Source organism: Anas acuta, chromosome 5 (genome assembly GCF_963932015.1).
Source record: "Anas acuta chromosome 5, bAnaAcu1.1, whole genome shotgun sequence".
In the NCBI taxonomy this organism is placed as follows: domain Eukaryota; kingdom Metazoa; phylum Chordata; class Aves; order Anseriformes; family Anatidae; genus Anas; species Anas acuta.
This window is the reverse complement of record NC_088983.1, coordinates 9856157-9879220: the sequence shown is the minus strand read 5'-3', so window position 1 is coordinate 9879220 and position 23064 is coordinate 9856157. Positions and strand designations below refer to the sequence as shown.

At 40.6% G+C, this 23064-nt stretch overlaps 1 long non-coding RNA gene across 1 annotated transcript; it reads left to right on the top strand.

Annotated features, from left to right (window-relative positions):
- Positions 1 to 1111: 1111 nt before the first annotated feature.
- On the top strand, positions 1112 to 5742 carry LOC137856834 (uncharacterized). The gene is made up of 3 exons (XR_011096822.1): positions 1112 to 1740; positions 2878 to 3063; positions 4935 to 5742. It is a non-coding gene; the product is annotated as an uncharacterized lncRNA (long non-coding RNA).
- The last annotated feature ends 17322 nt before the right edge of the window (positions 5743 to 23064 follow it).

Below are 23064 nucleotides of genomic sequence, written 5' to 3'. Positions count from 1 at the left end.
CAGCTGTTGGCTAAAGCATACTGTATTAAATTTACTTAGCACAAAGCCATTACTACTGTCCTTGGCAAGGCTTTTTCCTTCTAAATCAATTGCATTTGTCTTGCACAGTGAAACTATGAGGAATGAGCAAGCACATTTACAATTCCCACCACAAGTGAAACCACTGCAAGGTAAACACACGTAAGTGTACACAAATACACACGCACACACACACACACAGCACTCCTTGCCAAAACAAGGAAAGCTAGTAGTGTGTTGAATATAAAATTAGATTCAGAACAGTTTTAGCTTCATTAATTATCTCCCCTTGCTTACTCAGATTGCCCAGGTCTCAGGCAGACCTGCACACTGATGCTCTGAAGCGACAGGAGAGACTGAACTCTTGTTTTTTGTAGTCTGTTAAGCTGGAGATATGGAAATCTCTCTCATAATCTTTGTTGTGAGAACCTGGTTTTGTTATGCTTCCAGTTTAATTTTAGCAATGAGAGCTTGGAATAAACAGTCCACGTTTTGGTGTGCTTTTCTGATCTCTCCCAGTATTGTAAGTGGTGCGCATTGGCATCCCAGCCCAACCAGAGGACAACCAGCAATTCATGAGGTTTCAAAACCTGCTTACTTTCCACATTAGAGCAAAGGAAAAACAAATAGAAGTGAGTTGGAGGAGGGCTGCAAATACAAAGTTGGAATCACCTGAAGGGATCAGGTGAAGGCAGGGAAAGAGAGTAGGAGGGAACAACACCTGGAGCCCAGGTCCATCTCCTGCCCTACCAAGTGCAGGTGGCTCCAGATTTGGGCTGGAGGGGGACCCTTACTCTGGGCGTGCTGACGAGCAGTTAGTCCCCTGTGATTTGACCGTGTTCTGAGGGATGCTTTGGTGACAACATTTCACCAGATGTAGTTACAATTCCTGTAGCGTGTGATGGATGCCACTATAAAACACTGATAGCTTGCTACTTTTCTTTTTCTTCCTGTGTATGCCACTCTTCCACAGTCCTGAGTGATACACTGTCATGCAGATCTCAGCAATGATTTTTTTCAGGAGCCATTACCATGACATACCACTCACTAGAGGATGACAAACACTTTCATCTCACTCTTGTTCTTGGAAGCACACATATGTTTTTTTTCTTTAAGTCACTCACACCACTCTGTGGTACTGTACTCACTGAGCAGATGCCAGATCTTCTCTTCCTTGCTGCAGCTGCTAACAGTTAACACACACAGTTATGCATTGTTTACATACGTAATGAATGTTTTTATGTTCCATGAAGAATTGAATTGCTTCAGTTGGGGTGATAAAAAATACTCTTCATCCTGTCTTCAAATTCCTCTGGCCCACCTGTATCTGGATGCTGCAGGTGCTGATACCCTCAGGCAGGATAGAGTTTGAGCTCATCTCCTGTGCCCTGTGTATTAGCCTGGGTTTTAGCCCATGATTTGGAGAGCAAGAGGAGTATGGAGTATCTTTCTCCCCTGAAAGAATGACCAGGTTGTGTTTGGGAGGTGAGGGACCTACCTGTGGGAAGAGTTGAGGCTGAGCCATGTATGGATGCAATCCTTACAACCAGCCCCAAGCAAAATCCCTCCAGAGGGTTTTCCTTTTCCATTCCTGCCCCAAACATTTATTTCTTGTCCCCATGGATAAATCCCCTCCACCTACTGCAGCATGCTGCCTTTTGTAGCCTTTGGTATCTGAACCTCCATGTCCATTTTGTGAGGAGGTCTAGATGAAGCAGGCAAGTAACTAAATGCTTAAATTATGTCTTGTTTGTCACCGTGTTCTTTATCCATGGCACACTAGCTGGGGCTGGGGAGAAGCAAGGGATGTGGCTCTCTGTTTGGGACAGCTTCACTTACCTTTCTCTGGAACTGAAGCTAAGCAAAACAGGACCATGGGATTCTGATTGGCATGCCCCTAATCGTAACCTGCAAGCACTGCAGTTGGGTTGACTGATCTTAAATTAGTTACAGTACAGTTGCACGTCTCCCCAGCAATCTAGAAGACTGAAGAAAATATCATTAGTTACAACCAGATACAGCAGCAAGCAGATTATCTTTTGACAAACAATGATTTCATGCTTTGTTGAAGCAAAAGAGAAAAAAAAATGGAGTGAAAGCAGGAGGGGAAGAACGAAAATGCCAAGTTAAGACAGAGGAAATGCTGTGAATTAACAAAATATTGATCCAAAGCATTAGTTACTGTCAGATGTGAGGAAGCCAGTACCACTTGTAGGCTATAAAGCTGTGGTTCAGGGAGACGTATGACAGACAAACTTTTCCTGATGCTGGGGAGTTCCCATGCTTGGTGTATACTCTAGGCCCAAGGCGAGGGAGATGCAGAAGCAAATGCTGAGCCTGAGGGGTTGGATTTCTTTTCCCCCATTGCCTGCAGGTGGTAGATGGGCCAGTGATGGGTTTACTGGAGCTGCCCCATGAGCTCATGTGGTGCAGGCCTCACAACCCAGGAGGGAAAAGGCCCCAGCACCGGGCTGATAGTGTCCTCTTGCCAGGAGCAAACCAGATCAAGGCAAAGTCCGAATTTGCCCAAAGGACTGCTCTTTTCTGCCACACCTTGGCATAAGGCCTGGGAGAGTTTGGGTCTAGCAGCTCACCCAGAGGGCACAGGGTGCCTGCTTGTGGACAAAACCGAGTGAAAGTTGAAAGTCAAACCCTGACAGTGAAACTCCTGCTATTCCTGTCTGACTCGTGGTTTATGAGTGGCTCAGTGTCCCATCAAGCCCTTTTCAGTCCAGCTCAAAATAGCACAGGCAAGTCTGCTAATAGTTTTGATAACAGCAATTTTCAAAGCCTCAACCACAATACAGTCTGAGGGCCTGATCCAGAGATAATTGAAGTGTTTCCCTGTATTGATTCCAGGCCTAAGATGGAGAGCAAGACGGGGAAAAACAAGCTCCACAGCAGCAAATAGAAACGTGCTGGGAAATCCTGAAGGCAGCTCGGCCTGTGCTGCCAGTAGCATTTCACTCCTGCTGACACTGTAGCCAAGGCCAGGAGTTATGAGAAGAAACGTGGGCCCACAGCTGTGTCCTTTTCCTGTCAGAGGTGAGCACTGCTGGTGGCTTTGTGCCCCCAGCACAGAGGTGGCTTTGAGCAACCTGGTGCATGTACTCTGAGAGCAGAAATCTATTTCACACCCTGCATAAAATGGCTGCCCCCCTGCCTGCCCGTGCGCTTAATGGATTTTCTCCCCTACCATCCGGAGCGGTACGATGGAGAGCAAACTTTGGGGTTGCTGTATAATGCACTTAGATTACCCGTTTGCTTTTCCCATCAGGCTCAGAAAGTTGATTAATTTTAGATGGACCAGGGCTGATTCAAACCCTGCTGAAATCTGTAATAAATCACTGAAATGAAAATATAATTCCATGTACAACAGTGGCAAAATGCCCTTTGACATCTGTAGATGGGCCCAAATTCCACTTTGAGTATATGGATGCTGAACCACAGTTAATAAGGAAACAAATTCATTAGCAATGAGAAAATACATCAAGGAGGGTAAAAACCCACCACAGATATACGGGCAGATGTCATTTGCTCCTGCATTTTATTTCTACTCTTTACACAGGATATTTTCTTGCGTACTTGGCACAAGAAAGAATCCCAGTGCTTTTTATGACCTGGAGAGTTAAGTTTGCATATCATCAGCCTGGAAGCACCGACTTCAGCACGCCATAGACAGCATTCAGGCAGCTGTTATGTTTCTGAAACTGTAATGTGAGACCTCGAAATTGTCTCTGCTCCCGACATGAAACGACTTTTGCAATGCTGAAGATGTGCAGTTTGTGAGCAGCTGGGGTGTGTGTGTGTGTGTATGTGTGTGTGCACGCAGGCAGACACCTTTCTCCCATTTGCACTTTCATTTATGCAGCAGGTGATGAGTCACATTATATAATTACATAGATAGAAAGTTATTTGATGTTTAATTTTGCCTAGACAAATGTTAGTTGCTTCCTAAGCAGTATTTTCTCCCTATCAGTATCTTCCTAATAGCTGTGGATTTTTAATTACTGATAATTAGTATTTACATAGAGCCTTTAGCAAACAATTCCTGAAGTACTTGTAGTAATTACATATGTAAATTGTTATGAAAGAAAAATGTTTGCAGCTTAACGAAAGCAAAGCTGGTGAAGTAGGCAGTAAGCAGAGGTCAAGTTTTAATGTTTAAAAATGAGGCAGAGTTAGGACAAAGTGCCATGTGTGTCTGCACTGTCAGATGAAACAGAACTGAACAATTAGGATTTCTGTGTAACTTTTTTTTTTTTTTTTTCAATAACAACAAAAGTGAGGACAAGTTCTCTTGGCTCTGATTTAGAAAATCAGAAATAGTTGAAAAATATTTATGAGATGCCTTTTCTTACTTGGACTTAGTACTGATACCAAAGGGCTGAAGGAAATGTCTTGCTGAGACATTGGACTCTGCATGATACTGTCAAAGTGCAGAGGGATTTGTAAAACAAGACAGATGAAACAACTGAAGATTTCTGCAGATCTCTCTGTTAAGAGCCCCTGCACAATGCTGAGCTCCCAAAGTCCTTTTTCAGATTTTGGACAGGGCTGAGCATCAGAAATATCCATCATAAACAGTTCAGATGGATAAAGAGAGAGAGCAGACTTACAGTGCATGTGTGGAAAGAAATACAACCCTCTTTATGTACAGACTGCATAATTCTTGCCCATCGCCTCTAACTTGTTTCAGCCATGTGCATGAGACATGGCTCAGACACACAACAGCCTCTGTGACTCCCAAACCTCTTTATGCCTCTTGGAGCTGAGATCATTGCTGCTACTGGTCTCTGTGCTCACACAAGAAAGTGATTTATTATTATTTTTTTAATGCTATAAGGGGAAAATTAGGATTCATTACATATTACAGAGATAAAAGCTTAATTTTTTTTTGTCTCGTGAATCTTTAGGCACCTGCTGAGCTGATCAGCTCTGCCATCTGATGAGCGCTCTGCAGCGACAGGAGGAGCAGATGAATTAAAGGCTTTGTTTGCTGCTTGTTCGATTGTTCTTACTCTCTTCAGCATTCTACAACTCCACCAGGGACAAGCCAATGTGAGTCCAGCTCAGGTCTCCCCAGCCACATTTGCCTCGTCAACAATTGCCCAGAAGCAACCCATGTGACCCTCCCTAGATTCTATATTCCATTAGTATAAATTATTAAAATGAAATATTTTACAAGGGGCTACGGACCTATTCTAAATTAATCCTTTTATTCCATTATGAGGCAATAAACCTTTACATTTCTGAGAGCTCTTGTCAGCCATGCTGCTTCACTTGGGAATAAATACATTCTGGGTTGGGAGGCTCTTCCTCTGTCCCCCTGCCTTCATGCTAATTAGGCTCACTAGCCTGTGAAGAGGCAGACAGCAATCATCAGATGCATCTTTCTGGAGAAATTCAGTTTGGAATCACACAGATTGCATTAGGCTCAGGCCCTGGCCTCTGAGAAGGCCTAAGTGCTCTGGCAGCACAAGCTGGACCTGGAGCTGAATGGCCACATAACTTCACAGAAAATAATTTGCTGTTGTATGATTGGTGCCTGTTATGTCCGCAGTGGGATCTGGTTAATCCAAAAGCCATGCCAAGCTTTCCAAAGCTATGATCAGAGGCAGGTTAATCTCTCTCTGGCAAAAGCACGGCAGATACAGACTGAGGGCTCAGATAATTCTGTGCCTCTGGCTTCGCGATGTCACAGGATTATTTTCTTCCTTTGTGATACTCTTGACCATTACTGCTTGCTGCTGTAAAAGCCCAGGAAAGCTATGAAGCAGCACTATTTCATTTTATACCCATAGGTGAAGCTCTATTATTTATTTATTTATTTATTTATTTATTTATTTATTTATTTATTTATTTATTTATTTATTTTCAAACATTTTATGCAAGTATTCTTATTTGCTTTTGGCACACAGAGTAGCAGAATTTACACAAGAAGGATCTTCTGAGAGTTAAAAACAGGAAGAGATGAACTAAAAAAAAAATGAGTCAAGAGATTCTAGATTGAGGATCTTAAAAGACAAGTTTTGCATGAAATCGCCTGTTGTGAGTGTGTGTGTGTGTGTGTATGTACGTGCCTGCTTGCTCAGGACAGTCCCTGATAGGAAGGCTGCTTTGTCAAGGAAAAGGAGCCCCATCTCAAACCTCCAAAACTATTTTTAAACACCCTGTCCAGACAGAAAAATAACTATTTGTTTCTGGAGAAGGGAAGAACACGTTTCTGTCCTCCCACCACTGGCTCTGTTCAAATCCTGTAGCCTATTTCTGTCACTCCCTCATGCCAGTGCACCTACAGGTAACAAAGGAGGACAGAAAGAGCTTGACTGAGGTGGACTTCCCATTTCAACCAAACTTTGGCCTTACATCTGGACCTGTCCATCGCACTTTTGGAAAAGTAGCACTTTCCTCCTTGTTAATTAGATCCCATAATGCAAATAGGAGCAGCCTGTGCTGAAAGCAAAGGCTCAAACCCCCACTGACAGCACGTGACAGGCAATGGATAAAGGAACCATGGGAACATTCACAAAATCAAACAAATAAAACCTATTTTAAAATAAAAGGGATTTTTAGCTACAAATTCAAATGCTTGCAAATTTAAGTGAAGACATAGCGTCCAGTTGTCCATGCAGCTTTAACCTCATGCTCATTGTTAGTCTTTTTAGACCATACACATTTTTAATAGCACTTTTTTGTTCAGAAGGAACAAATGCGGCTGAGCAGAAGTCTGACATTTCCTACCATTTGGGTGCCATCTAAATTAGGTTTCTTTATTTCTGGGTATATTCCAGCTTTTTTAAGCAATCAGAGAATATCACTGGTAACAACGTGAATACAGTAAGATGAATTACATGCTGGATGAGACTCTTTTTCTCTGTCAATTGTAAAGGAAGCATGGGAACACTGATGAGCTTAGCTGGGTGGACTCACATCCTTAGTCATGCCTGCCAGATTGCCACTGTCACCTTTTCCTGGACTTTGACTCAGAGCCATGGTAAGACATCTCTGTGGAACTGGGATTCAGGACACAATTTAAAACAGCACTTGAAACTTTGGTGTAATTTCTGGGGTGTGATGCCAAGAGGACATTTATGCCTTCACCACTTCCTCTTGCTTACCTCCACCAAAATCCCCAGACAATTTGCTTGGGCACATGTGACTTCTGGCAAAACACTTTTCAGCATCCTTATAGTTCTGCTGCTGTGCACACCTAAATGTGCTGCCACAGCTTAGATTAGATAAAAATTTAGACACCTGTCTCCTATTCAAAGGGCATTTTCGGAAGGCAAAATCAACCGTTAGATGATACAAGCTGATTACTGTAGACTCTGGAGCAGCAGTGAGGCTGTAACTCAAGCCATCTCCAAGCCCATGTCCTGTCACACAGTGGATTTTGCTGATAAGAACACAGGCGTGAGTTGACTGCACTTGTTTCTGGAGTGTATTTACCTGTTTAACAGCTTGCAAGCAGGCTGTGCTATTCTTTTTTTTTTTTTTTTTTTTTTTTTTGCTTCCTACCCTCCCTGTGAGCTGTGTGTGCTGGGTGAGGAACAGCAGGAACACACATGAAAGTCTTATTTGCAGACTTGAGATAATAAAGCTATGAAAAGCAAATAAAAAAATATCATTTTCTTTCATCCATTTTTTTTTTCTCAGCCCATGAAGGGCTGGCAGCTGTGAGCACACTGCTCAGCTCTGCCGTGGGGCAGGTCATCAGGTTAGCCAAATGCACTGGCTCATCTTTTCCCACCCTTTTTTACCACTACAACTACAGACCGCAATGTAATTTTATCATTCTGCACCAGAGATCAGTGGAGAGCCTTAAGCCAAGATTTTCAAAGCTAACTAAGAATAATAAGTGCCTTAATTTGGTTTTTACAAGTGCAGAGAAACTGTAAAGAGGAACTTGTCTCAGGGTAGAGAGAAGAGTAGAATGGTTACCCTTAAAAGAAGTGAGGAGCATCATGAGTACCTCATCAATGTGCATCATGCCCATCCTGATGTATAGTCAGTTATTTTATAGATTTAAATAGAATGGATCTATTGGTGGTTTTCACCCTTGTGGCAGCAGTTATGTGCTGTAGTTCACCAGCTGATAGCAAATAAAAGCATATGAAAACATGTAACAGAGGTTTCTTGTTGGCCTGTCATCCTAGAATGGCTGCTTATCTTACCTCACTTTACCTTGCTGGGGTTTATGTACAAAATGTTCCCGGATCTGACACCTTAAACAAACAGCACATGCAAAGCTGGGGAACAAGTTCACTATTCCTAGAAGCACTCCTTGGATTCCTACTATCCTAATTTTAGAGACAATGTTGGGTTTGTAATCACAGAATCATCCAGGTTGGAAAAGACCTTCAAGAGCATCAAGTCCAAATAATGTAATGTAGCACTTGATGTGAAAAGAGAGTTCATAAAAAGTTGCTTCATTAACAAACACTTAATTGTTTTCCCTTTTGGTAGGGCCCTGCTCTCGGTGCTCTCTTCATCATAAATTTTGTCCATGCAGTGTACTCAGCTTCCAAACAGCAACGCTATTTCTTTTCCTCCAATTAAAGTATTGATAATCAAATCAGCATTTAGATAATAAAGCCCTTAATGTTCTGAACATTTTTAGACAGCTGAGGCAAATTTTGCAGTCATGAGCTATGATTCTTTCTGTAGCAAAGAATACATCTGGGTTTGAATTAAAATTAAGCCTGTCTTTGGTGTGTGGAGGGAATGTTTATGGATGTAGGCAGCCAGCTAATTGAAATCTCTTCCTATGGAAGGATAGGAAGGTATTCTTTCCGAGAAAGGATGTCATAAAAAAACAGGAGTGAAAAACTATGAGAGGATATAGGTGCTATATTCAGTCATTCTTCATGAATAGTTAGCATCTTGTCATATTTACAGACAAGTGAAACTCAAATGTATGTCAGCTATTGAACAGTAATCAATTGAGTAGCGCAGCTCCTTTATACTAAGTGCTATAAATCTTACCATATGCCATTATTGGTGTAAATGGAACAGATGTATTGATTATTTGCACCTTTGTTCTGACTGGGATATTTACTGCGGTCAGCTGGCTGCTAGCATTTAAAAAAAAAAAGTATGTGATAAAGATAAATTAAGATTACAGGATCATTCTATCTAGCAAGTGATTGTTTCTGTGGAAAACAGAAATAACCATCATAGCTATAAGCAGATTATTATGGATGGGTCAAAATTGCATTTAACTCATTTTTACTAGTCTGACAGTAAAAAAATTATTGGAGAAGAATTATTCCCCATCAGAACTATTTTTTCTCTGATAAGGCAGGCTTCTCCAATTAGTGTTTACTAAGATTTTTTTTTCCCTCAAAAAAAGCAACTAAAAAGTTCTGAAATGGTTTGAAAAATAATTAAGATACAGTACTTAAGAGAGGTTTAAATAAGGCATATTAAAGTAAATTTACAGTGAATGATTTTACTAGCTGAAATACCACATGTATGTATATGTATCTATCTGTGTGTGTGTGAACTTGAACAAAAAAATCAGTGTTATATTTCTTCACAAATATGTGTATGTGTAGGTTAGAGCAGGAAATGTCACCTCTTCCACTAATAGGAAAAACTGGTGAGATAAAGAGGTGGAGCAGTGATGGAGGGTTATGAAGAACCTCTAATGCTCTTTATCTAAGGGTATTGCTGTTATTGTGGGTGCTGAAGAAGTGCAGAGAGGAGCAGGTAACTTCCACCTCTTGGCTCTTAGAGCAGTTGTGGCACTGCACACTTAGGGACAGGCTGGCCCCACAGCTGCTTTGCCACCTCCAGCACCAAACTACCTTCAGCTCACTTGGTCTCCTCCTACAGCCAGTCCAGGTGTAGGAAACCTGTCAGTCTTTCATTTCTCGTGACTTCTGGAATTTCTAACTGCTTACACTATTTCATACAGACTGAATATTTAAAACAAATCTACAGTTGCCTTCAGTCTTCTTTTCACAACTCTCAATCTTGAATTTATCTAAAATATTCTGAGTGATACCACCAGACCTTCTAGGATCAGAAATGAAACTGTAGGCAGAACAGTTCCTAATAAAATAGCATAAACTGTATGTACTTCTGACCTTGGAAGGATGTGTATATAAGGTGGTTGTGGTCAGAGCATCTAGTGCTGCTGGCTGTGGAGAAAAACAGAAAAATAGAAAATGGGCCAAATAAACCTCACCAAGCAAATATAATGAGATAACAATTGCATTTCTGAATGAAATCATACATTTGCTGAAGTGCAGTACTTGGGAAGGGAGAGGCAGAAGGGACAGATATTCTCCATCCCACCCCAGCAAGCTGGAGGAGCTCACACGTGGCATCCTGCGTCAGTGCAAGTAACTTGAACAAACCTAATGGATGTGGGAAGGAACCAGCTCACCAACAGCAGCAACTACAGTGTTGATATCAGGAGAGAGAGAATGGAAAATAACCTGGATATGCCTAATCTGAATACTGGGTCATAATTTTGAAACAAATTTGGAAGGAATATAAAAGGGAGAGGTTAAAGGAAAATGGGATTATAATGCACCATGATTTTATCAAAAAGTATCTCATATCAGACTAACCAATGGCTTTCTATAGTAAGATAATGATATTGTAGAAATGATAAATCTTGTCTGTCTGGAATTAGGGAAGGTATCAATTGTACCATCATGTGGAAACCATGAATAAAATGAATATAATGGGGATTCACAAAGAAAAAGCCCTAGCTTCCAGGGAGATGGCAACAGATAGGGTTAAAGGGGAAATATTAGGCTGAAAAGAGGTCATTATCACAGTTCCTCAAGGATAAGGTCTGGCACTGATTCTGTTCCCTATTTTCATTAAGAAGCTTGGCAGAACTACTAGGAAATTAAGTAATATCAAATACATCGTGCTGATGATAAGGTGCTGGGAGGCACTGTTGATAGAGGGATTGGACTGGCAAACCAAAAAAAGGCTGACCTGAGAAAAGAGATCAATGTTGTGCATATGGCAATAGTAATTCTGCTATACATTAGGAGCTCATCATTTGGAAATGACAGTGGAGAAAAAAAAAATAAAAAGGAAAAAAAAAAAAAGGATTTAGCTGATCTTGGGATCACCACAGAATAGAATATTGCCATAATGCAGCTGTAGTGTTGTCAAATCCACTCCCAAGATGTAAGGGCAGAAATTTTTCCAGTGGAGAGGTGGACAGCTCTTGTATCTTATCCGAGGCCACTGTACAGCTCTGGTCACCTTCAGGACAGATGTTTTCTGTCTGCAGTAGGCACAGACAAGTTTTCCCAACAGCAGTGGGAAAGCAGGGCATGTTTGAGAAGAGGAAACCAAAGCACTTGGATTATTTAGCTCAGTGACACAGGAGTGATGATGACTGCTATGCAGATGCATTTATGGGCTCAGCATCAGGAGAGAAAATAGCTTTTTAAGCTAAATGACTTTCTTGGTATAAGTCATATGGAAACAGACTTTGGGATCAGAAGACAAGATTGCCAGCTCAGCAAACAGATTCTGAAACAGTCTCCTGGTTACAGATTGAAGAGAGAGAAAACCTAAGTTAGAGCTCCGTGTGGTTATAAAATGGAGTGCATGATGTGGCACAGCTGTGGCTGGGGTACTGAGGACCCTTTCTGTCTGGTGCTCCTGTGTTTCTGTGCTCTACTAAGTCTGTGTATTAAAAAAAATGATTTGCTTTCCAGGAGTCATCCTTCAGAAATAACATACTTAATGACAAAAAACAAGAAAATGTCTTGAAAATTATTTTAAGCAAAGGTCTGGGTTTGTTTCTGAGTTAAGCCTTGTTCACAGGAAGAAGGGTCTTGAAAGACCAGTCTCTTCAAAATATGTCTTGAACAGAGCAAAGACAGAGCTATATCAGCTGAATGGTGCCTCTTCTCCAAGTTCCTGCCATCTTCAGACTGTTAGGAGTAGCAGTGAAGCTAAATCTATTCCATCTCTGGTAACAGAGAGTAGTAAACCATAAGGTAAAGCAGCCTTGAAACTCTTCTAACTCCCTTGAAGACCAGGAAGCTGCCTTAAAATAGGTGAATTCTCTTGTGATACTTAATCTTTGCCCATGGACAGATATTGAAATGGGATTCATGGAAATTCTGTGATTCTGTGATTCTGTGACTCCAAGAGCCATCAGAGTTTGGGGATATTTGTTTGCATTTGCATGCACATCAGACATCAAATAAAAGAGATTCTTTCCATCTCCTTTGCAACTATAAGCTCTTTGAACATTGGCATCTACTTTGGTTCTTTAGCAGCAACAGCTATGAATATTGCAAGTACCTCTATTTAGACATACACTGATGGGTTAACTTCACCCAGAAAAAGGTAAAGAGCACATGCCAGATTACATTTCCTTGGTGTACTGTCCAGGAATAAAAACAGAAATGTGCCAGACACATAAAGAATGCCAGGATGCTGCTAACACCACTTGTCCAAAGCAAACCAACTGCTAAGAACTGAGATAAAACCAGGCAAAAGTAACAGAAATGTTATCTATTCCCTACCAGCCAGAAATCCCAATGTGCATGAGCTAACAATGTGAAAAATGTAAACCACATTATCGGTCACATTTAGAAATTATTACGATCCTCTTTCCGTCAACTGTGCAGACAGCCAAGTTCTGACAGCTCTGGCTAGTTAGCAGACTGAATCACTCATCATAATTATATGTTACTTACTCCATAAACACAGCGATATGTTATAGGCGAGGCTGGTAGCACAGCCTATTAAGGTTGCCTGGCGCTTCCTCTTGTTAGATCCTTTTTTCAGATATTCATGACTTCGCCAATGTTTAATCTTTCCAACTGAAGTTTCCCAGGCCAGGAGTTTCGCATACAGGCAGCATGAATAAAGGATTATCTGGATGGGAACCCGGAGAAATGCTCACACGAGAGCATCTCTCCCATTTATGCTGGAGCTGTGAAGCAAGCAGTGGTGAGGGTGCAGCATCCTACTGGAGTGCAGTGGTGACTGAGCATCCTGTAGTGTGCTGTGCTCCCTAGTGCACTCCTCTCCCCCCAGCTTTGTGCTATGCAGGACTGTCATTTGGATGAGCAGTTGAACATTCAGGAATAGCTTTGAGATGCTAAGGTGTAGGAAAATTCAGGGAAGGAAGGAAAATCTCTGCAGATCAGATGCAGATGTGATGGGGAAGAACTGGGCAGTTCTCCTTTCCCACCAGCACCACATGAGCGTAACCTACCTGCAATGATTTAAGTTATAAAGCAAGTTTTTTTTTTTTAACCTGGATTCAAGACACTTTGCTGTGGCTGTGTATGGAAAGACTGTGGCCTTGCAGTCTTAACTCCAAGCAAAGACAACGACTGACTGAAAGCTCAGAGACCTGCAGGCAGCTAAACCCACTCTCTGCAGCTGGTGCTTTCTGCTTCCTTTTCTTTGGGTCCTGAGCTTTGCTCTTCTATGATAATAAATGTTTGAATGATACTATAAATATTGATCTGGAAGGAAGCGGATAAAAATGAAGCATTCTAATGAGCATGTCACAGGGGTTTCAGAGTGAATGTATTGACTGATGTGCTTCATAGATTCAAATTACTGATATTCACTGGTTAGTTTTCAGGGATTTGTAATCATATCTTTGAAGCATAACAAATCAATTTGATACATAAAAGACTTCTAAGGGAAAAATCACAAGGATTCATTGGAACAAAATACACAAAGCCATGTAATATTTTTCAGATTGTGAGATACATTTAGGATAAAAAGTAATGTAACATGTCTGTAATAAACAGTAATGTAACCAGCATTGTCTCTGTGATGAAAAAAAAAGGCTGTGTTTTAACTTTTTCTAGCCAGGGCAAAAAGCTTCTTAGTGAAAAAGCAAATAAGTAAATATATAAAGTGACAGCATGAAAGAAAATCTGATAGAAAATAACAGAAGACAACAGAGATATCATGGTGTTGGGAAAGGTGGAAATAACTAAGAACATGCCTGACCCACCCCCCCAGAGGTCTTTGAGAAACATTTTTTGGAATCCACACTTAAAACAAACAAAATAATTTTACAGTCTTGGTCTCCATTTGTCCTAATTGATCACTTGTACCTACAAAGCAAACAGGCATTAATTTACTCTTTCTATTGGCACCAGATTACAGGCACAGTGCCTGAAGATGAAAAATCATGGCTGCAAAAAGCAAGACTGTGCCCAGCTGAAAAATTGAGCCTTTATGACATTGCAAAAATGAATTTCCTTTAATGCGCCTTGTTGCATCCCCTGGTTTAGAAAAATAAGTATAATACCCAATTTGTCCCCATCCCGTGTCTTTCAAAGAATTGGGTCATCTGTTTCAATGCACATAGCCCTCATTAAGAAAATTCACTTCTTGGACTTTCTGTTGAATGATCTCTGTGTCTTTGGGAAGATGTGAGTTGCTATCAGTACATGTCCTTTGGTGTGGCCTGAGTAAGAGCAGTGTGAATGAATCAGTCCTTTCTAATCCTGAGGACTTTGCATCAGTTATCTTTACTGGGAGAGACTTTATGACTTCCTTGGAGCTGAGCTAATACCAGTTTCACTGCTGAATAAAAATACTGTTCTGTAATCAGGAGAGGCCTTCTGGGCTTAATGCTTGCAACACAGCAATGCTTACACTTGCACAACAATGCTTACTCTTGACAAAGAGTAAGCACAGTGAAGGGGCTGGATTTTTGTTTGGGGTAGATGATGGTTGCAGTATTCATTTGCTTTTGCCATTATCCCTTAGCTGTGTGAGAACACTGTCTAGGGACTTCTAGACACAAATACAGTAAATATAAACTGTATGCAAAAAGTGGTCTTTCCTCCAAGTTTAAACAAACAAAGCAAGTGACAAATAAGAGAAATAGGTGTAACACCAAAACTGCCTGATGAGGATAATGATAAGGCATCAATCGGTGGGTTTTACTGCATTACTGTGTTGCAATTCCCAATGCAACAATAGCTGAGTATCTCTCATGGTAATTCTGTGCAACAAAACTGGCTGGCTGTCCATTCATTCCTGCAAGTCCTGATTTATGGCAGCTAACAGTTTCTCTAGTTGAAAAGCAAAACTTGTGTTGTTAACAGAAAAATAACAACAACAACAAAAAAAGGCAGCATTTCTCCAGGTGGTTGTTGAACCTTCCAACAGCTATTGCTGTGCTTTAAAGAGCAGCTGGGGTAGGTGTGTGTCTGCACACACACACGCTGTCTGTGTCCAATGTGCAACTTTCTCACCTCTACGCCTTTTTATGTACTGCTGTATTTATTATAGGAAGGGCAAAGACTTCCCGTCTTTTTCAGTTTCTTGTGGGAAAGGGGGCACTTTACATGTGACATCTTTCCCGGTTCAGAGGCTGATGCCTTGCTAGGAATCCTGGATCCTGCACTCTGCTCCCCTGCCAGCAAGGCACAAAAACAGCTTCTAAAGGTGTTGCATTAGGCTGATTTATATTTTTGCATGTGCATTTCTAAATTTTAAGATCTTTTACAACTAAGTTATAAGGTTTTTCATCTTCTTGGAATTTTGGGAAAAAGATTAAGGAAGATCTATTCCTAGTATTGGGATGCCTCAGTCTCTCCTTCCATCATCCTTTCCTTTACACTAGTACCTGAAAAGAGAAGACCATTTTTCTAGCCTGGGGATATATATAACTTAGACAATATGTTGTCAGCATGGGCATAGCTTTACTTTTATCCAAGCCTCTCTGTAGCAGGTCAGAACAGATTAGTTTGGTACAGAAGCCTAGAGAGATTCAAGTTAATTGGGTCATTCATGCAGTTGGTTCTTCTCTCTTGATAAAGCTGCCTCTGAATATGTTAATGGCATTCATTGAGGGAAAGCTAAAGAATCTATGAGGTGTGACATATGTTGATGGATATCTCAGAAATCTCCTATGCACACATATGAAAGCATGTTTTTACCCAGTTCAATGTTTATATTTCACACAGCTTGAAGTTATTTATATTATATATTTATGTTATCTAAAATAATAATTATTATTTATACTATTTGCAACAGCAGCAAAAAGAAAAAAATAGTAAAAAGGAGAAGAGTTTGTGGATGTATTTTATGAAAGGAGTAATCAGTATAAATTGGCAACATTATGAAAGCCTCATTACTTAGGATTCTTAAAACTAGATTGCTTAAAACCATAAAAACTATTCCTGTTGGAAACAATTCTGGAGAGATGAACTAGTGGACCTAAGAGGCTGTTTTGAGCTCTACCTTCTATAGTTTTATAAAAATAGCATGTCGACTCTTTTACATGTTTTCTTTTCCTGATGAGTGTATCTGCTTTCCTTCAGCCACAGGAAGCCTAAAACAGCTGGTTTTCCAAACTGTTTAATTAACTGTCATGGAACTTGGAGGGAAACCAACACTAGCTGATATGGAGGGTAGAAACTGTGGCATGGAAAAGAGGAAGATTAGCTATTTAAATGACAATGGAGAACGACAAAGAGGGATGCTGACAGGACTAAGACTTGATTAAGATGGAGCTTTTCATTAATTTTCATAGAGCAACTCTAATTGTTACAAAAAATATATTCAGCAGTTTTCCATCATTTTAATTCCATTTCAAGTGAGTTTAATTTAATTTATCCAATGACTAATTTTTGGCCTTGAATAAATTAATGAGTAGTCCAGTTTTTCCAAAGGGAATAGTGGCATTAACCCCTGAGACTTGTACTGGCATTCATTTGTACATTTGAAAACCTTGCACATATGTTTCATGTTTAACTTCATGCTTTTCTGTACATTTACTTATGACAACCCTGACTGCCTATTTCTCTCAAGACTATTGGAAAGCATTATAATGTCAATTTTGTGTCATAGCTTCCCATTAGTGTTCATAGCTTCCCCAGTCAAGCCTTGCAGAAATAACAGGAACTAGCAAATTTTCTGCTATGCTTAAGTAAATCTGTCATACAATGTCATGTTCCTAAATTCCTTCATGAAGTGCCAATATCAATCCTGTTACTAGAACCGGAACAGCTAAGTTAATTTTTTGCATATTCAGACCTCTATTTGTAAGTGTTCAGAGTTAATCTCTGAACAAAAAGTAATAAAAGTAATAAAACATTGTGGGAAAGTCTCTCTGAGGGCTTATGGCCATTTGTTTCAGTATTGAAGACTCCTGAGGCTGGTCTCTAATCTAAACCTTATTTCAACAAGTAGACAGTAGAGGACAACTTTCACAGATTGCACTAAGCCTTTGAACTGCCACGGAGGAAGAAGCATGCTTTCTTACTGCACTATCCTCCCCAAACGCACAAATTTATAGGAAAAAGAAGGTGATTTACATTTTGTAGAAGGCTCACACTTTGCTTGGCTGATAAAATGTGCATGTTCTTTTTCCGACTTTTGCTAACATGCCCCATCTGCTTATCCACATCTCAATAACAATTAGCAACAGGAAGAGGAAGAAACCTTTCCCCACCCCAGCAATGGTAGACTTCTGATTTTATTTCATGTTCTGCAGAATGGCATGGTAGAGTTAGTCTAGAAACTGGGTGAAACTTCTCTAATGATTTTTTTGAATAAGACAGTAGGAAAGTAGGAAGAACTGTGCAGTGCCTTTGGCATTGCAGGTATACGCAAGTATACGGATCATTTCATGTCTGTTTGCAATGAAGAAATTTCTTATATCAGAAGTCTTATACCAGAATGCAGTCATATCAGGCAGTCTTGTATTAGAAGTGTATGTTGAGTAGAGAAGAGGCTGCTAGATAAATATATTCACTCTATGTTTTCCATGAGAAAATCAAAACACCTGTAGCTTTTTAGTATATTGTTTTACAAGTGTTCTTTCACAGAGTATCGATCTAAAAATTGGTTGCCACAAATGTCTGGTAAAGAGAGTTTGAACTGCTTGTTCTGATGGGTCATGTAATATGTACTGTATTGATCCTATTTCTGCAATGGAGGAGCACATGCAAGGAAAATAGCTTTAATGAGCCAAGGCCCTGAATCTCTAAGGAAGGATAGGAAGTAGAGCAGGGCTGGGGAATAGTTGCTCACTTTTATTATCTTTTTCTTTTTGGTTTGTTTAAGAGGAAATGAAATTTAGGTGATGCAAGGGGTTATTGGCTGACTAGCATTCACATGAAATTTGATTCTTGTATTTGCGCTTATAGCAGTTAACCACACATGCATATGCAGCTACAGTTTTGCTGTGTATGGGTTTATCTTTGTCTGGACATTGCTAAAGGAGCTTGGGAACTAGATGATGAAGAGATGTTAATCATTGTGGTCCCCCCACCAAAATACATAGATTGGAACATTATTCCTGTGTTCATTGAGCTGTAGTTGGCACAGATTTCTTGCCTCTGTGCTGGTCTTATTGTGAGGGAGTAATTGTTCTCTCAGCCCCTTGCCTGGCTCATTTCCTCACTCGATTCAGGACAGGAGTAGTGTTTCATAAAATGTGGTCCTTTTCCAGGATCAGGCCCACAATGCAATAGGAAATTAGGGTGAATTTTGGCTAGGTCTGCTTCATGAGAGGGATAGCAAGGTGGGCATAAGCATGGTGGACTCCAAGAACGGGGCACTTTCAGTCCATGTGTGGTCTGGGGTTCAAAGCATCTGTAGGAGCTCAGGCAGCATTAGCAGTGGGCAGGGGTCTCCCACTTTCAAGCCTTCCCAAGTCCTTCCTGCTCAGGAAGGGGACAGAAAGTATTGCTTATGCTAAGGTCAATCACACCCCTTGCAAAGCTGTGAGGGTCTGCAGCATTTGCATCTGTCATTGGAAGAAACCTGGCATACGCTGGGTAATATTTCTCATTTGCCACATTGACCCTTTGTGAGGGTGCTTGTAGGAACTGTGATTTTACAATGGCATGCCTACAGAAAGCAACCGAGACAAAGAAAATGTCTATTAAAGCTCAGGCAAATCCCCAGACAAACAGTATGGGCTTGTTTCGGGGGTAATTTCCAGGTGGTTCTTTTCTTTCCTCGGAAATTTTAAAACAGTCATTTTGGTCAGGGAAAGAGGGAAGAAAATAAACAGGTAACACATTGTGCAGTTCTTGTCTGGGAAGAGAATGAGCTTCCAGTTTTTGGCTGCTCTTTTCCTCACCCTCTTAAAGCTGCAAATTATACCTCATTTTACAATCTCTGCTGTGATGTGAAAGAGATATTAGACATTGTTGCTCAGAAAAGGCTGGGGTTAAAGTGGCCTCTGCATGCACCTTTCTTCCTACAGCATTTTAAGGAGTCTCTGGGAAAAGCATGGTGGGTATTATCTGCTCTCATTTTCTCAAGGCCGCTTAAAGACTATTTTGAAGGGGGAAGGGGGAAAAAATCCTATTTTAAGATGTCCATTAGCATCCTGGCATGTGTGGAGTGAGCAAGGCCTGGATTCCCTTACAGTGCAGGCTTGCTGGCTGTCCAAGGTGTGATGTGGCTCCCACCTTGCCTGCTTGTATGTGCCCCAAATAATCCACTGAGCTGGGGGGATCTCAGCAGCCAGAGCACATACAGAAGCAAGAACAGGGCTCCCAAATGGTTGTGCTCAGATTAGGATACTTTTTAGAAATTGTGGTAAATGGAAGCTCTCAGGCACCAGCAATTTGTGGGGCACTGATGGGGAGTGGAAGGGGCACCTAGGTGAGTGTGACACTGATGCATGGCCAGCTGCTTGTTTTTAACATTTTCTGCTGTGCTGAAATCACTTTCTTCTGGAAAGGTACTTGAATGAATTGATTTACTTGTATGGAACAGAGCATAATTACTTACAGCGCATAATATGCACTCGGATAGATAAAACAAGCGATACGACCCAACGGGTGCCTTAATGTGATGTCCAAGTCATGCATTTGGACACTCAAATTGGCACTTACGTGCATAAAATTGACATTTACATGTCTAAGTGGCAATTTGGAGCATCCAGATTAGGGATTAAGTTTCTCGCATTTGAAAACTGAAATGTCTCTTTGCGCTGTACATTGTTATCTGCTGGCTACAGAGCTCCAGCAAACACGGCCGGAGAACACAGGGATTAAATGAATGAGCACATGCAAAGTTGTTCATTATTACTACAAACGATGCAATTCTGTTTGTGGTCTTGACTGGCTGGATGAAGAGAATACACACACGCTTGTTTTAATGCAAGTATTTTAGGCACCTCAAATGCAAGCTAAATATAGCTAACTGGGGAATGTTGCTACTAAATTAGAAGTGGAAAAAATGGTATTTGTGTGGGTGTGCCTTCCGATGTTGCCTATACTTAGCGAGCTCAGAGGCTGCTTCTGTGTTCAAGTAAAGGAACAGCGATAGCCCCATTCACAGCACCGAAGAATGTGTTTCTGAGGGGAAGCAAAGGACACCCTCTTTTCATTATGGGACTGGTAGATATCATGAGCATTGTGAAACCCTCCTTATTGTACCCAAACAGCAATTTCTCAGTTTTATGGCTGTCATATGAAGATCAGGCTCCACATCACCATGCGACTCCCCACCACCAGTGTCATCAGCATCAGGCCAGGGGGTTATTTACACTGTTTGCATGTAAGCACAAGAAAGCATGATTAAGATTAGGAATATATTTGATAAGCGTGAGAAAACAAGTGAGAGAACGGCAGGCAGAGGCTCACCCACGGATTAAAACCCTTAAATTAAATGATAAAATATGCCTGGAATAAATAGAATTCTCACTGGGAACCTGTCCAAGCTCAAGCCCATATGTTACTGGCTAATCATTTCACACCTTCGTCTGCCAGAGTAATTAGACAAAAGTGAAGCAATACTCTGCTTATTTTTCTTGCTACTGTTTCATAATACTAGATAAGAAATGATGGGTTATTTTAAGATCACCCCAAATATAGGGACCCACTGGGAATAGTTCTTAGGTATTCCTGCAGTGGGTTTTAATTACCAGGTACAAACCATGCAATACTTTTTGTTAGGGGTGTTTTGTTCTTTAATTGGAAAGAAAATTATACAAATATATACCTGTGATTGAATTTAGGTCCTGTTGCAAATGAAAGAATTGATTTTTGCTGTGTCACATGGACTCCATGTCAGTGTAACTCCACTGAAGCTAAATCAGTGTAAAATTGGAGCAGAGAGTCAAGTCCAAAGTGCTTATTGACAACTGAATAGAAAATGTCATCTATACTATTGTCATGAGCACTGCTTTTAACTGGTACATTTTTACCTACATTAGATACAGGCATGGATCTAACCAGCAGCTATACTACTACTGGTGCCTCAGGTTTCTCAGCAAAGCAGAGAAAAAAAGCGCCTTGGATTGGTTCCTTTCAGAGACTGGATAATATTTAAATTATTACTCCTAACCACTCAGATCAGTTTCCCCATTTTAATATGAAAGAACACCATTTCTCCCTTATATCAAAAAATAAAATAAAATCCTTGAGAAGTTTGGATAGGGTGCAAAGGATTTACTCCAGACAATTGTTAATGGAATTAGAAAGAACTTAACAGAATTGGAAAGGAAAAAGACATTGTCTTGTGGCAAGTTGCTCCATAAATACCTAGTGGAAGGTCTTCCTTCCAGTGATGGTTTTGATCCCAAGCACTGCTCAAGACACAATAAACTGATCTGACCTAGGCCCTACTGCTTTTCAAATCACCTCCTGTGGAAGCCTAAGATGGACTTCCATGCCTCTATTTTCTTCTTTCTCTTGTGTGCGTTTACTTCCAGTTTCGCTTATCAAGCAGCAACCTCTTAGTGGATGCATGACAGCTGGTCAGGATGCGTGGTGACCCAGAAGGCTAGACATTCCACAGACCTTCTCTGGAGAAGGTCAGGCACTTCCCTCCTCAGTATGGAAAGGAAAATGGGCTGATGTGCCTCTGACCACAAAATAACTCCTTTAAGACAGAATTAAAAATCAAATAAGGAGAAGGCTCCATAGATGGCAATGGCATGAGTGGCTTTAGTGTGGAAGAAGTTAACACTTTGGGCTGAATGCGTAAATGCAAAAAGCAGTTAGCACAGCTGCACCCTCAAGGGAGTATGAGGGTAGAAAATAAGGAAAAAAGATGAACTGTGAATGAGACATAATAGGGAAGCTCCGGAGTGGGAGATTTGGCAGCCAGAGCTGACATAGTTCTGCTGTGAGGTCACATAAGGAAGGATTATGGCGTCTGCACATATGAGCCCATCAAACCATTTGTATTTTAATCACATATGGGATGAAAAAAAAAGTGTAAAATTAGCAATGTGTTGTACACTTAATTTGTATTGTCTGGAAATCTTAAAAGGAAAAATGGACCACCCCCCCGGAAAATATTGACCATCTGAGTTTTGAAGTTGGTAAGCCCTGATTAACAAAAGCCAATAGCTTTCTGCATACATTTAATCTTTTTTGCTAGATACAGCAAAGTTGGTGCCTTAGTGCTTCATTGTACATTTGGAAGCAAGAGGAGTCCAAGCAAGCTGAACATGTCAGTTGTTCTGAATCCTGGAAAGAGTCTGCTAGAGAACTGAAACTGAGTGTCTGTTTGTTAACATCTAGGAATAATAACAATAATGAAAAAAGTATAACTTACTGAAAGAAAATCAACAGTTGCAAAACAAAGCATGATTTGATTATCTCATTTACAAACAATAAATGTCAACAGCATCCTACACCCTTGTCAAAGACTCCTTAGAGAATGCAAATGTAGCCTTTATCTGCCTCTGCCCTTTATTAAAACACCCATATAGACTTTGCTGATAAACAAGACAATTAAGTGTAAATGATGTCATCTCCTGGCATTCATTCACTTTAATGAGTCTAGCCAATCACCCAGTGTAAATAGTAATAGCTGGAAAGCAGTAATATTCAAAATCATATTAGACAACAAAGAGAGAACGGTGACCTTTGTTTTTGACTAATGGCACAGCTTCAGAGCACTGGGCATGGCAATCCAGCCAACTGTCCTTGTCATTAAAATAAAAAAAAAAAAGAATAAATGTAAGCATCCAGTATTTTTTGTACAAGCTTTAATGAGCTGACCATTTGTGTGGCAGGTGATGGGTTTAGAGGTGAACCAGTAGCTTGCTTAGAAGGAAGCAACATGGGAAGGAAAAGTGCTTGGCACTCA